Here is an 11353-nt window from a genome sequence, read left to right as displayed (position 1 = left end):
ATGGGTGCAGTGCAGTCTGCTGTCCTGCTCTCCCATTGTTCTGCTTACAATTTATTGTTTTAGTGCAAGGTCTGCCAATTTCCACCATGGAAATGTGTTGTTTTAATGTGTTTTAATCCATAGCCATCATCTTGCAAATGAACACTGCAAGGTAACACCTGCAAAACTTTATAATATTATTTGAGAAGTTCCTATGATGTTGCTTACAGTCTGTATTAGCAGTAGCTATGAAATTTTTGTGATGGTGATGGTTCTCTTCACTCCATTAGTCAAGAGCCCCTCTGTAAATTAAGTGTTTGACAGAATAATAGAGTTGGAAGGGACCTTGGAGGTCTTCTAGTCCAACCCCCTGTTCAGGCAGGAAACCCCATACTATTCCAACCAAGTGGCTGTCCACTCTCTTCTTAAAAGCCTCCAGGGTTGGAGCAACCACAACTTTTGGAGGCAACCCATTCCACTGATTAATCATTCTAACTCTCAAGAAATTCCTCCTTAGTTCTAGGTTGCTTCTCTCCTTGATTAGTTTCCATCTGGTGCTTCTTGTGATGCCCAGAGAAGTTTATCAGTCCTACTTGAAACCACTCCCAGAGTTCTCAAGGGCATTTTGGCTTCTTCCATTGCTTCAGATGTCTCAGGGGCCTGATGTGTAAATTCTGAGTAAGACTTCCCTTTCTTCTGGATTATAGGTAACCCTCAACTTAAAATAGCTCATTTAGTAACCATTTGAACTTAATGGCACTGGAAAAAAAAGTGACATGACTATTTATCATGCTTAGAACTGTTCCAGCGTCTGCATGGTCAGGTGATCAAAATTTAGCCGCTTGGCGACTGACTCATGTTTATGAAGGTTGCATCTTCCCGGGGTCCTGTGATCATATTTTATGACCTCCTGACAAGCAAAATCCATGGAGAAGCCAGATTCACCTAACAACCGTGTTACTAACTTACCAGCTGCAGTGATTCACTTAACAACTGTGGCAAGAAAGGTTGTAACATGAGGGAAAACTCACTCCACAAATGATTCGCTTTGCAAAAGAAAATTTTGGGCTCAATTGTGGTCGTAAAGTCGAGGACTACCTGTATAATGTGGATGTCATTGGAAAATCCTGGCTGTTTATCCATTCTTTCTGGACATGACTTGCTGCCTAAATATTGATCCAGGATTAGTGATGACTAAATAGAGATAATTCTGAATTTAGGAGTTGTAGAGGGGTCTGTACGTCTAAGTGTACTGAGTGAAGAATCCATCTTTGGCACTTATGGAACAAATTGTATCCTATTCCATACAGTTTCAAATCATCAACAAGTCATCTTTCCACCGTAGGTTATGAACCATCAGTTCTTTCCAAGGGGGGAAATTTTACGTTTCCTGACCGTATCACTTCCTTCAAACTGAAGGGTATGGCTTAGTTATTAAAAAATAAAAGATTTATGGTGTCTTCTATGTGTCTGCTCTCTGAGGCTTTCTTCTCTTATGGAAGCAGCAGTACGTACGTCTGTGTCAAGGAGGGTGTGTTATCACGACAGCTCAACAGCTGCAGTCTGCAATATGGAAAGCTGGGAGGGCCAACTTAAGTTTTAAAATACCAGACATATTTTATGGCACAGTTCAACCAATCCCAGTTCGAAGTTTATAGATAAATAACTTTATTTCATATAGTAAAATGAACCCACAATAAAAGTAAAGGAGAAGTGCTCAATACAAAATAAGTCTCTATGTTATTTCGAATTAAAACAACACCTATGAAAGAAAATTACTGGGCATTTTATTTCACAAAGCATATTATCAAGAAGTTATTTGTATTAAATCCCAAAAGTGCTTTTCCAAAAGTCCAAATTGGACTTTCTTGGGGGTTTTTTTCTTAAAAACATTTCATTTCTTATCCAAGAAGCTTCTTCAGTTCTTGGATGAGAAGCGAAAAGTTTTTAAGGACAAAAACCAAGAAAGTCCAGTTGCCTTTTGGGGGGAAAAAACACCTTTGGGACAACCATGACCTGGATGATTGAGTCAGAATAAAGCTGGAAGGGACCTTGGAGGTCTTCTAGTCCAACCCTCTGCTCAAGCAGGAGACCCTATACCGTTTCAGACAGGTGGCTGTCCAGTCTCTTCTTAAAAGCCTCCAGTGATGAAGAACCCAAAATGTCTGAAGGCAAGCCATTCCACTGGTTAATTGTCCTCACTGTTAGGAAGTTTCTCCTTAATTCCAGGTGGCTTCTCTCCTTGATTAGTTTCCATCCACTGTTTCTTGTCTTGACTTTTGGTCCTTTGGAAAATAAATTGACCCCCTCCTCTTTGTGGCAGCCTCGCAAATACTGGAATATTTCTATCATGTCCATAGACATGTTCATATGAGGGCCTCCTATAAAGGTACAAAACAATTGTTTTAAACAAAACAAAACAAAACATTGAAAAGAATGTGTGTTTTTTCCCCTCTTTAAATTATAAAATCTCCAGTAGCCCTCTTTTGCTGGAATAGTGCAGAGGGTGCTCTTGGGACAATCACATTTCTTAACTCTGCAGCAAACACACACACACACACACACACACACACACACACAAACACAAACTTAAAATATAGGAAGCAAAAGAAACTTGCAGTAGTTTTTAAAAGCCAGCATCCAAGATCTCAACAGATGGAGGGGGGGTAAGGAATACAATCAATGCTACCCCTTTTTCCTTAAACAAATGTTTTCTTTACCTGCACGTCAGAACTTTAGCATTCCATTCTTCCCAACCCAGTGTTATCCCCATGGCAACTGCTTTGTAGTGATGATGACTACAAAACAAAAGTAATGTATTTTTTTTAAAAAATATATATACTAGAAAGAGTGCTTTTTCTCTTTAAATCATAAAATTTCCAGTAATCCTCTTTTGGTTGAGTGGTGTACATGCATCTCTATGCCTTCTTTCTCCTCCATTCTTCATTCAGTGTGAAAACTGGGTCAAGTATGTCATTTACCCATTATGACATACCAAAGCATCTACTTGATAGATGGGCAGCTGCATGTGGATTCCTAGTATAATTATTTGATCTACAGCCCACCTTTATTTTGTATATCTCAAAATAGCATACCTGAAGCTCTTGCCTCTTACTTTCTCCGTAACCATCCTCCTGGTGGCGCAGTGGTTAAAGTGCGGTAGTATTGCATGCAAAAAGCCCTGATGGTGTAGTAGTTAAACTGCAGTATTGCAGGCAAACTCTGCCCACAGCCTGGAGTTCAATCCTGAGGGGACTCAAGGTTGACCCAGCCTTCCATTTTTCCGAGGTTGGTAAAATGAGGACCCAGATTGTTGGGGGCAAGATGCTGACTTTCTAAACCTCTTAAGAGAGGGTTGTGAAGCATAATGGGGCAATAAATAAGCCTCAAATGCTAAATGCTATGCTATCTTATCTGGTAGGATATGCAATGCTATCCTATCTAACAAGAAAGAAGGATTGGGCGTAAGTCTCCCAGCTGATTTTCCTGCCTAAGGCAGGATTAGAACTTATCTTCTGATTTCTAATCCAGCCTCTTAACCATTACCCTAAAAATGGTTTTTAATGATGGCAGCTGGGGAGCAAGGCAAAGTTAGGCAGCTGGGGAGCAAGGCAAAGTTAGGCAGAATTACTTGATCACCAATGGAAAATGCTAGAACAGGGGGAGTGGGGACAGGGTGATGGAGGATATAGCTGTGGGCCCCACACCATCTCTGCTAAAAATTTGGGTGTTACTGTCTTGTTGTCTTGTTACCAATTGCCAATTTACAATTGTTTTCTCTTCTTGGAAAGGGGAAACCCCATCTCAGCTTTTGACCTAAGCGGAAGAATATCTTAGTTCAAGATTTTGCTGGCAAGATAATTGCTCTCTGCAATAAACCTCCTGCTTTGCCAGTTTCTTTCTTGTCATAGGAAATTGCCACTAACAGATGCCATTATTATTATAAGTAAATATTATTATTGACTTATAAAACAAGAAAGAATAACAATCTAATAAGTAATCCAAGGCAACAAGCATACATAATACTCCTTTCTCCTCATATTTCCCCTTCCCTTCCAACAACAACCCTGTGAGGTGGGTTGGACTGATGAAGAGCAATTGGTCCCAAATCACCCAGCTAGCTTTTGTGCCTAAGGCAGGACTAGAACTCACCGTCTCCTGTTTTCTAGCCTGATCAAACTGGCTTCCTTCAAGATCAAGCCTTTAAGCTCACCATTATTTATTTATTAGATTTATATACCGCCCTTCTCCCGTAGGACTCAGGGCGGTTCACAAGGTTTTTAAAAACAATACAACAAATTACAAAACTTAAAATCAATTAAAAAGATTATATTGACCTTGAAATAAAACCCCAATTAAAATACAGTTAAAATCCCAATTAATATTCTCAGTCCAGGCCAGAAAGCTCGAAGAGCCAGGTCTTCAGGTCCCGGCGGAATGATCGAGGGTCAGGGGCAGTCCTAAGCTCTACAGGCAGCTGGTTCCACAGGGCAGGCGCACCCACAGAGAAGGCCCTCCCCCTGGGTATTGTCCACCAGCAATCTTTTACCGGCGGTACCCTGAGAAGACCCTCCCTGTGGGAGCGCACAGGACGAAGGGAGCTTGATGCCGGCAGCAGGTGTTCCCTCAGATATCCCGGACCCACAGCATTTAGGGCTTTATAGGTCATCACCAGCACCTTGAATCTCACCCGGAGGGTAACCGGAAGCCAATGCAGCTCGCGGAGTAGAGGTGTTACGTGGGAGTATCGGGAGACCCCCATCACAACCCGCGCGGCTGCATTCTGCACCAGCTGAAGCCTCTGGGTGGTCCTCAAGGGCAGCCCCATGTAGAGAGCGTTATCATTGAGAAGGATGGGCTGGGCCCCTAACCGAATAAAGGATGTTATTAAAGGCAAGCCTTACATGGTAGCTTTAAACTGATGATCTTGTCGAGAGAAATGTATAGTTTTTGAAAAATCAGATTGCTTTCGTGGGAAAGGGAAAAAAAAAAGAATTAACCTTGCTTCCTTTTCCTTCCAGTGATCATGATTTTTTTTAGAAAAAATGCAAGTAGATAAATGTTTCTAGTCTGTCTCCCTTCCCCCACCATCCGTATTAAACTTACTGTCTGGTACTAATTAAAAAGGGAATAGTATGAAGAGCGGTGAACCAAGTACTTTTAGCGTCTCTTGTAACTGAGCCTCATTCCTCACTGTCTTCTGGATAGAGTGTAGAACAGGAAAAGACAATATCTGTATATGTCCTGCCCAGTCCCCTTGAAATTAATGGAAACTTACTCTGCTCAGGTTTTTTTTTCAAAACTCTAATTTGTTTTTATGAGAGAGGGCTAGGAAAAAGATTACAACACTCTTGAGAAAAGTTGAAAAGAGATGAAGTATTGGATCTGGTTTTCTTATCCCTTAAACTAGCAGCTTTTACTTATTTATTTTTACACCTTTATTGTTTTTTTTATAAATAACTCAAAGCAGTGAACATGCCTGGTGCTCTTTCCTTCTTCTCTTTTTCTCACAATAACAACCCTATAAGGTGGGCTGGGCCGAGAGAGAATAACTAGTTCAGGAATAGGCAACCTTGGCTGTTTTATGACTCGTGGACTTCAACTCCCAGAATTCCTGAGCCAGCATGGCTCAGCTTGGAAACCTCTCCCTTTCCCCTCAACATGGCTGGCTCAGGAATTCTGGGAGTTTATTTATTTTATTTATTTATTTATTATATTTTTATACCGCCCTTCTCCCAAAGGACTCAGGGCGGTGTACAGGGCACAAGTCCACAAGTCATAAAAGAGCCAAGGTTGCCCACCCCTGAACTAGTCCCAAGTCACCTAAGGTGGGGCAAGAACTCTGTCTCTCAGTATGCTGGTGATTGGACCAAAAGTTACCAGCTGGCTTTCCTGCCTAAGGCAGCACTAGAACTCACAGTCTCCTGGTGATTGGGCCACAGTCACCCAGCCCGCTTTCATGCCTAAGGTTAGAATAGTACTCACACTCTCCTGGTCACTGAGCTATAGCAGAGGTCCCCAACCTTTTGGGCACCAGGGACCGGTTCTGTGGAGAAAGGTTTTTCCACGGACCAGAGAGGGCGTGGCTTTGTGTTCTGCCTGTATCCCACGGATGGGCTTTGCTCATTTGTGCAGACCGGTTGCTGCCATGCTGCGGCCCAGTACCGGTCCACAAACTGGGGATTGGGGACCCCTGAGCTATAGTCACCCAGGCAGCTTTCATGCCTAAGGCAGCACTAGAACTTCCAGGCTCCTGGTTTCTAGCCTGATACCTTAACCACAACCACTATTGTTTTGATTGAGCTTTTAGCTCTCAAGCTTCTCAGAAGCGGTATGCAGGTAGTGGCTTTAAAATGACAGCACAACTTAACTAAATAGTGTATTCTTCTGAATGATGGCAACAACAGCAGGAGCAACAACCGCAATAATAACGATGTAAGTAAATTGCAGAAAATATGTACAGGTTCCAGAAGTTAACATTTCCTAATCTAGAATCTGAAATGTCCAAATCAAGTTTTCCTTTTGTATCAATCAACTCCTTTCTTCTATAGAAGCAATTGGAGTCTGAAGACCCAGTTCTTCCATGAAATGTTGGATTATTTTGTCATGTCCTCAGCCATTTCCCCAGGATTGTATTCAAAATTCCAGATATGAATCATATCTGGATGGACTCCATTATGCTGTGAAAGGCTGTAGAGACAGATAAGTCAAAATCCGGTAGGTGGTTTTGTATGGAAAGCATGCTAATGCTGACCAGGCAACCTTATCTTTCTCTGTCAATCCTGGAAGAATGAAGAAGATCAAAGCTGCTTATAAGTCTGGCTTTCTTGGTTTCAGGTAAACAAGTGATTAAGTCTTTGTTTGCAACAGCAATCACCCATTTCTCTTGAACTTTTTAGCTATCAGGGTTTGCAAAACTTAAGTTCAAAGAACTTGAGACATTTCTGACATAACCAAGACATCAGATCACATCCTACTGGTTCATGAAATTTACTCTGGAAGTAAAGCTAAATTGCAGGTATTGGATTAGTTGAGATAACAGGAAGAGGACAGTTCAACCCTGAGCTACAAATATTCGCTTCTAGAGGAAGAGGATTTCACTCACTTCTGCTTTTCATCTTAAAAGAGTCATTCATGTAATTTGCCATTTATCTGAATGCCATCTTTTCTACTTGGAATTACTGCGGGAATGAATTCAAGCCATTCTAAAGAAAGCTTTCAGATTAACAGCAACCAAAGAATTTCAGTCTTTTTGACAAGATAAGCCAAATCTTAGTTGAACAGCTCTTTACGACTGGCAGCAAATTCCATCAAAAACATAATTTTGTGTCTTGCTTTAGACCAATATTTTTGGACGATGGCAACTGTAAGACGTCTGGAACTCAGCTCCCATAATTCCCCAGCCAGCTAATGAGGTCCACACAACTTGAAGTTGCCAAGGTTGAGAAACGCTGGTCTAGTTATAAGCACAAAAGAAACTAGGGGAACATCATTACTTTTAATTACACTTTTAACATTAAATTAAAGAAAGCCTGCCACTCAGCTCTGCAGTAGCTCCTGAAATCCATCCACTGCAATGCTCTTATTCTGAATTAGTATTTGACTCACTGACTGACTTCTCAACCAAGAAAAACTCCAGGGGTCTTCTTAATTTTAATTTAAATCTTAATGTTTCCTTGGACCTCAGAAGGTAGTTTGACAGTTGTCGGGCCTTCGGGCAACTTCCTGAAGTGAAAATGATTTTTTTTCCCCCAACCACAAATCTCATAGCCTTCTCTTTCAAAGTATTGTGAAGATGAAAAGGAGGATTGGAAAAAGAAGTTCAGGAAATGAAGTTAATTTTTCAATTGATATCTAATATACTTAGTCAGAAGAATCTACAGAGTGGGGCATAAAAGGCCAGACGATAGTTGAATCCATGTATTGTAGTATATAAAAAAGGCCTTCAATTATTTGCTTATGCCCTTCATTTTAACATTTTGACTCATCCTACGAATGTCCAGATGTCTTGTCTTGTCTTATCTTATCATCTTCTCTTCTCTTCTCTTCTCTTCTCTTCTCTTCTCTTCTCTTCTCTTCTCTTCTCTTCTCTTCTCTTCTCTTCTCTTCTCTTCTCATCTCATCTCACCTCACCTCACCTTACCTTACCTTACCTTACCTCTCTCCCTTCTTTCCTCCATCCATGCATCCATCCATCTTCACTTTGAGAGCAGGCAACTAAATTTCATTTTTGATGTGTGCCATTGTGCCTACAGTAAAAAAATGTCAATAAATCTTGTCTTGTCTTGTCTTGTCTTGTCGTCTCTTCTCTTCTCTTCTCTTCTCTTCTCTTCTCTTCTCTTCTCTTCTCTTCTCTTCTCTTCTCTTCTCTTCTCTTCTCTTCTCTTCTCTTCTCTTCTCTTGTCCTGTCCTGTCCTATCTTATCTTATCTTATCTTATCTTATCTTATCTTATCTTATCTTATCTTATCTTATCTTATCTTATCTTATCTTATCTTATCTTATCTTATCTTATCATCTTATCTTATCATCTTATCTTATCTTATCTTATCTTATCTTATCTTATCTTATCTTATCTTATCTTATCTTACCTTACCTTATTGCCTCACCTCGCCTCGCCTCATCTCATCTTTCCTATCTTATCCTACCCTACCCTACCTTACCTAGTGTGTGCAAGTCGTTTCCAACTCTAGAGGCCGGTGCTCATCTCCATTTCAAAGCCAAAGAGCCAGCGCTTGTCCGAGGACGTCTACGTGGTCATGTGGCCGGCATGACTAGACGCCAAAGGTGCACGGAACGCTGTTACCTTCCCACCGCAGTGGTTCCTATTTTTCTACTTGCATTTTTACGTGCTTTCGAACTGCTAGGTTGGCAGAAGCTGGGACGAGTAACAGGCGCTCACTCTGTTACGCGGCACTCAGGATTCGACCCACCAAACTGCCGACCTTCTGATCGACAAGCTCAGCGTCCTAACCCACTGAGCCACCGCATCTTATCCTATATCTTATCTTATTTAGAAAATATATATAGCTGCCTACTCACAGCAACTCTAGGCAGCTTACAAGCAATAAAAACACAGTATAGAAAATAAAAAAAAATAAAAAAATAAAAAACCCAATACCTCCCACCCATCCAGCTAAGGCTCCAACACAAAGTCAAATGAGCCATTTGATGGGATCCATCCCACTCTGAGTTCCTCAGGCCTGCTGGCAAAACCAAGTCTTCAGGGTCTTAACAAAAGAGTGTCAAAGTAGGGGCCAATCTAATTTCTGAAGAGATGGTATTCCAAAAGGAGGGAGCCACCACAGAGAAGGCCCTTCTCCGTGATATACCTCCTTAGGTGATGGGATCCACAACATTCCTTGCCTCCCTGCTCTGGGTGTGACCAGCAAGAGACAATCCCTCAGATAATCTGGTCCCAAGCCATCAAGGGCTTTAAAGGTGACAACCAGCACCTTGAATTGCACCCGGAAGCAAATTGGCAACCAATACAGCTCCCCCAGGAGAGGTGTTACATATGCACACCGAGGTCTGCACAAAACCATGCAGACTGCTGCATTTTGAAGCAACTGGAGCTTCCAGATTGCATGGCAATAATCAAGATGGGAAGTGACTAAGGGATGAGTACCCACGAGTAGGGATTGTTGGTCCAGGAAAGGGTGTAACTGGTACACAACCTGCAGTTGGGTAAAAGCCCTCCTCCTGGCCACAATTGCCAGAAGGGCCTTTGTCTTTGGTATGCATTCCAAATGAGATCTTCTAGGCTTTTTTTTTTACCATTCTCTACTGTAATTACCAGATTTGGTGGGAAAGATCCTCTCTTTACTGTTAAGAAAAACAGTGGATTGTTTACCTAACTAAGTGATGGCGAACCTTTTAGAGACCAAGTGCCCAAACTGCAACCCCAAATCCACTTATGTATCATCGGGTGCTGGGTGGGCGTGGCCCTTTGGGTGGGTGTGGCCAATTTTGTGGGCATGGCCCATTGGGTGGGCGTGGCTACAGTGGTAATGGCAGACCGGGTGGGACTAAAAAGTTCAAGCAATCAATTCCAACTTTGCGAGAACATTTTTTTTCCCACGAGAAGTTGAAATTGATTGATTGATTGAACCTTTTTTTTTGCACACGGAGGCAGAGGCCTAAAGCGAAAAGGTTTTATAAAACCCAGCTGACGGCCTAGGACTGGGGCGATGGCACACGTGCCCACAGAGAGGGCTCTGAGTGCCACCTATGGCACCTGTGCCATAGGTTCGCCACCACAGACCAAACTGGATCCTTTTCAGTCTGAGGACAAACCATATAATGACACTGTTTTTCAGTCTCAGATTGAACTAATATTTACAGAATTTGTTACACAGAACCCATATAATGACTGGTCCATAAAACAAATCTGAATTCTAGTCTCTGATGCACCCCCCCCAAATTCTATAAGAAAGGGTATTTGAAATTTATGATGGACTTTATCAAAGTGTTGCAGATTTAGGAGTCTTGGAACATTTTTTTACTCAAAGTTCACTTTTATTGTTGTTTTGGTAATGAAGATGTAAGCATTTTGTCTTTAGCCATCCGATTTTCTTTAACACGGCTCTAATATCTCTTATAACAGATTGATGTTCACACACTATTTGAGGGCACACTTACACAATATTTGAGGGTGATTAAGTCTTCATAAGAACATTTAACAGCAGGCAGGATTAGCTTCAGTTTAATTAATGTTTTCTTCTCTCTTGTTAAAGCACAGCTTCTATAGTTAAATCACCTTTAACCTCATATGGATTAAAATGAAAAAAAGATCTTATGTAAACTCTTAGATTTGTAACAGTTTTGTATGCATACATGAATATCAGAAACGTTAAGTAACTTCATTACTTAAGGATTAATTAATCCTATTTTATCCTGTTTCTAGAAGGCAGAACAGTTTACACATAAATATTCCAAGAAATTCCCCATTACCTATCTCCTAGGTAGGACTTGATAGATTTAGGTTCAGTAGCTGTACTGGATCACAGATCTTCTTCAGATCCCTTTCTCAGTCTAAGAGATCATGCATTACAATTCTTGGTGTTTCCTTGTGGAGACCCAGAGTTATTCTTCACCCTTTGTCTTAATATCTCTGAGCAACCCTTGACTTTTCTTTGATATTCAAGTTTGAATTAATTAAACTGGATGTCATGGCTCCTAATATCACAGAAAATTTGATGGCTTCCTGGAGCAACAGGAACTGTTAGAGATTTGACAAAAATATGAAGTTTCATAAATAGGCAAAATGAAAAAGATACGTCAAACTCTGGCTGTTGTATTATTAATAAAACTGTAGGGGTTTTTTAAAAATAATTGATTGAAGGAACGAAGCAACCTTTTTAATGTAAAATACT

This window comes from Vipera ursinii (assembly GCF_947247035.1).
Source record: "Vipera ursinii genome assembly, chromosome: 3".
Taxonomy (NCBI): domain Eukaryota; kingdom Metazoa; phylum Chordata; class Lepidosauria; order Squamata; family Viperidae; genus Vipera; species Vipera ursinii.
This window is presented reverse-complemented; position numbering follows the sequence as displayed.